At 29.9% G+C, this 5,469-nt stretch overlaps 1 pseudogene; it reads right to left on the reverse strand.

The window, feature by feature from the left end:
- Nucleotides 1-872: 872 nt before the first annotated feature.
- Nucleotides 873-5,023, reverse strand: LOC125831494 (1-aminocyclopropane-1-carboxylate synthase 4-like; annotated as a pseudogene).
- Between the last annotated feature and the right edge of the window lie 446 nt (nt 5,024-5,469).

Below are 5,469 nucleotides of genomic sequence, written 5' to 3' on the forward strand. Positions count from 1 at the left end.
GCTATAATAAACTTTACAAAAAAAAAAAATATTCGAATTTAAGGCCTCCATTCGAATTTGGCTTTAGGCCACCGATTTATTAGAGTCGTCCCTGAACTATGATTATTCTTTTTCATCAATTCATTCAACTGTTTTTTCCAACACAAAAACCACTAAACTTTACTCTTATCTTTTGAATTATTTATTCCCCAAGAAAGAGTCTCAATACTCCCTCCATCAACTTTTAATTGTCATGGTTTCCTTTTTTAGAATCAAACTATAAGAATTTTGACTAATATTTTAAGATATATTTTTCATCATATTGATATGCAAAAAAAAAAAAAAAAACAATTTATAGTACTTTTCGTCTTGTTTTTGAATATCTAATTTTTTTGTTTAAAATATCAAACTAATGTACTCTAATTTAACTTTGAAAATTAGTCAAAGACATCTAACAGTGGTGGATGGAGAGAGTAACTAATAAGTGGTGATAAATTTGTTACTTGGTCATTATATTTTGTTAGTCTTTAATTGGAGTGTGGTAAAAAATAAAGTAGCAAGTACTACAAAGTTGCAACAATTAGCAGATAGAGAAAAATTAATTGTCACAAGAAATTATTTTTGTTATTTTTTCGAGGGAAAAATATGCATTTGTAAAGATCAAATAAAAAACATTATTATTACTCATAATAAGGCCACGGTATGAACATTTTTCATATAGTTTTTATAACCAAAATAACAAAAACTTCAATTTCTTCTTTATTTATAATATAAAAATATATAATAATTGTGTCTCCTTAGCAATCAGAAAATTAGGAGACAACATATTCAAGCTCATAATATTAATTCTATTATACGTACTACTTTTCGTTCATGAAGTCTATATTTGTAAATCATTTCCCTTTCACTGATGCGTTCTTCACGATTCCATTTTCATTAATATTGTTATTAGCATCCACAAATATTTGAATTCTTTTGAGGGCGATCTCCACCGTTCGATCATCGATATTCGCAAAACAGATTCGGAACCACCCTGCTTCGGGGCAATTAAATGAAGATCCAGGCGAGATGTTGAGCTTCGCGTTGTTTATGATCAATTTCCATAGTGACACCTCAGCATCAAGTGTTGGCTCTTTCAATAGACTCCTCAAATCCACCCAACAATAAACCCCAGCATTGCTTTTTAAGCATCTGATTCCGATTTTTTCAAGTCCGCTAGTGAATTTCTCGTGCCGTTTCCTTAACCTCTTGGTGTTTTCAGTGACAAATTCTTCGATAAATTCATCGTCACATAGCATGGAAGCTAGAAAATTTTGTGTTTGAGTGGAAACAAGACCGAAGCTCGACATTTTTCTAGCATTATTAACCACATTATCATTGAAGGAATACACAATTCCCACTCGAAATCCTGGAAAACCCATGTCTTTGGAAAGACTAGACACAATATGTATCAAATTTTTATTAACACAAATTCCATCGTCCTCAATGATTTCAGCGATGCTGACGAATCGTGGAGCATCAAACACGGTACCAGAATAGATTTCGTCACAAACAAGATGGATGTTATGTTCGTTAGTGAAGATCAAGATTTTTTTCAGTGTGTCCCTATCCAAAGTAGTGCCTAATGGATTAGAAGGGTTGGTCAAAATCAAGCCTTTAATTTTGATTTTTTCTTGTTGACCTTTTTCATATGCCTCTTTGAGAGCTTCTGGAGTAATTTTGAAATTGTTAGAGCTATTGCATGAAATGGGTACAAGTTGTACACCAGTTCTCCAACATAGGTCCCTATTGAATCTGTATTAAGTTGAAAATATGAATTAGTAATCTACACAATATATATAATAACTACAAAAAAATTATACAGTTAATGTATATAACTTAAACTTCATTCATACCCTGGGTAATAAGGTGTGGGGACTAAAAAAGCATCGCCACGATTAGCCAAACAAAAGATGAGAGTCTCGTTAGCTCCAGTAGCTCCACCAGCCATTACTATACGTTTTGAATCAAAATTAACCTTACCATGTCTTGTTTTTTCCATATGTTTTGCAATTCCCTGAAAAAAAAAAAAACACAAAATAAAATAAGGTCAAGGTGAATAATTATAAATATGTTTTGAGCGCTGGCCCTATTATTTTAGCATGAAACAAAATCACTTTGAAGCTATAGGATCTGTCCAGCTCATCATGTACAACTCTATGATTTTGAAATTTGTCCTTTTAATTAAGCAAAAGAATTTAAGTATGATAAAAAAAATTTATCTCTCTTCTCTCCCCCTCCACTCTCAAACCACAATATTTATGGCATCTCCAATTCATAACATCAAATTGCAGAAAAAACTGATTAATGATTTGGTATTGGAAAAAAAAATCCAACTGTACGTGAATTGGTTTGGTTTTAACTAGAAAAAAAAAGTCAATTCAAAACCACACCAACCCGATATTATATATATAGTTTTTAAAATTTACTTTATACATAAAAATATTTACTTTGATAGTATTTACTAAGGAACTGTATCTTTTTTGTGTTAGTTGACCTAAGCCGCACCCTTACTGCTGGGGTGGGGCTCGGCCTCCGAACCGTACGTGGGACGAATTTTTGCCTCATACAGCTCGGGCCGAAGACCGGGGGAAGTTTAGAAGAGATGGGGAAACCTAGCAGCTGTCGGTCGGGGCGGGGATAAGCTTGCTTCTTCACAAGCCTATCCCCCCAAAAAAATCGACCCTGTAGCGCTAGCGCTTCGCGTTCTTTCTATTCCGTCCCATTTCGGGATAGGCGGCTAATACTAAAATAATAAGTGAAGTAGTCGTCGTCTAAAATTTATAATTTTTGTCTTTTAACATATTTTTAAAAGTTTTTTGAGATTTAGGATTTTGAATGTTCCAATAAAGGTTATAGTCCATAGATATTAGTAACTCTAATAAAGCTCAATTCGAAATCAAATCAATACTATGCTAACAAAATAAATTAATTCAATACTAAGAATGAAAATAATGTTGAATATTTGTTCTTTCGTTTTTACATTGGTTTAGCCATTTAAAATACATAATATAATTTTAATTTTTCTTTAATGTTTAATCATGTAACTAATACTTATTAGACTTATTTTAACATGATTTAGTATTTTTAAATTATGGTCATTTTCATTATGATTTTGCAATATTTATTTTATATGATACTTTCATTATTATTTTTTATTGAATATTTTAGTGTCATTACTCATCTCATATTTTGTGTTATTTTCTTAAGAAACACCTTAGATAGTTGTATTTTGATTGAACTAAAGAAATATTTGGAGCACAAGTTAATTATATGTATGTATGCATACTTTACCGGAAAAATCCAAAAACCTGAAAAAAATATAAGGTTTATTAATTTTGTTTGATTTAAAAATTTTAAAAATTGACACAATGGCTTGGTATTTGAAAAACCCAAACCATCCTGAGATTGAAAAACCCAAAAAAATCCGAATTTCATTAGTTTTTGTTTGGTTTATAAATTTAAATATTTTACACAAATAATTTAATTTGATATTTAAAAAACTCGAACCAATCCGGTCACGTACAACCCTATTAAAAAGGAATAGTTTTATCTTTCCTCAATATTGTATTATTATTATTATTGTTTTAAAACAAAATATCTAATAAAAGTAATAATAAACTAATAAAAAAGTGATCTATTATTAAAAAAAATATCTAATAAAAGTAATAATAAACTAATAAAAAAGTGATCTATTATTGTTGAATAATGTCACACCAAATAGTGTCATGCTACATTTGGTGTGATATTGTTCATACACTATTTTAGTGTAAAAAATAGTGAGGAATGTAAAAATGGAATGCGCGAGAGGAGACCAGAGGCGGATATTCAGTAATGTTTTCTTTTTGATATTCTAATATTAAATATATTCATCGTAGTTTGATTTTTGGATATTCTTTTTTAGGAATAAAAGACCTTATTCTCTATGAGAAAACAAAGATTTTTTCAGGTTAAAAATTTGAATTTATATAAATTATCTAATATCATATAGTTAAGAAAAAAAATTATACCTTCAACCCAGTTCTCTCCACTTAGATTTACTCGAAAGATTGAAAGAACCTTTAAATTCAAAAACTATAACATAATAATATCCATCATTTAAAAAAAAATACAGTAATCAAAATATGCCATCTAAATATATTTTTATTAGTATTAATGAGATTTTCAAAATTTAATATTAATCTATAATTGATATAGAATAAACACACGACATACATTCTTATCAATTAAATATTACTAATATTTAATGAAAGAGAAAGTCAATAAAATTAATAAAAAACTAAGTCAACCAAAAAATAATAAATAAAATAGATAAGTATACTCATAACAAATGAAGAAGAAAGAAAGAAAGAAAAAAAAACTGAATTCTTACACACATCAATGAAAAAGAAAAAGAAAAAGGAAGGAAGAGCTGAAGCGCGCTCACAAGCAAAACGTAAAAAATTCAGTGTTGATTATATATGGATGACCAGTGAAATATATATACACATATTTATATAAAGTTTTAACCGAGGTCACTGGCTGCGGTAATAGCCCCACCCATGCACATAGATTCGCTCCTGCGCGAGAGAATCTAAAAGGTGGCTGTGTGAGGTGGCAAATACGACAAGTTATGCCTGGAAATGAAAGAGAATGAGAGGTATATATCAAAATCATAAGTTGTACTTACAGTGTTGAATTCAGGCAAGCCATGATAGTCTTGGAAGTTTGTGATCCTCCTGAAACATTCAATCCCTTCATGTGTGCAAATGGAAGCTTTTGGATTTCTCTTAATCCAATCTTCAATCCTGTCAATCGAAAGCTGATTTTCAGCGAGACCCAATTGAATAACACCATTCGGGTTATTCACAGGGTGAAAAGGATCCTTGTCGTATGCTTTTCACCCATTAAAATATAACGAATTTTCGCCATGTTGTTCGTTAGTAGCTAGCTTAGACAAAACTACATTACTTGTGATCTCCGAACCTACTTTAATAGGTTGCAATTTTGACATAAACGAACCCATTCTTACTAAAAGCAACAACAAAAAATAAATGTGTATCTATATGTCTAGCTAGTGTTTGCTATGCAAGTATTTATAGAAACAAAAGTCAAATTTTTAGACTCTCAAGTCGGTAACTCAACTACTGTTTTACGATTTTGACTACTGTAATTTAATATGATTAACTAATAGAGTATAATCATGGTTGGCTCCAGCTCATCACGATTAACATTCTCTTTCTAAATTTTTTAAATTCCTTAGTGAAGTGTACCTGATATATTTACATATAGCTTAAAAAAATTACAAAAATATAAAATTGATGTGCCATATATTTACGTAAGATGCTCTTCAGTTTATTCAGGGCCTGTTAAAAAAATTATGTGGTAATTAGAATTATTATAATTATTAGAAATAGTAATTATATAATATAGTAATAACGATAACTTGTTTCTCTGTTATAATGTAATTAC

Source organism: Solanum verrucosum, unplaced genomic scaffold (assembly GCF_900185275.1).
Source record: "Solanum verrucosum unplaced genomic scaffold, falcon-dt-bn FXZP01000049.1, whole genome shotgun sequence".
NCBI lineage: Eukaryota > Viridiplantae > Streptophyta > Magnoliopsida > Solanales > Solanaceae > Solanum > Solanum verrucosum.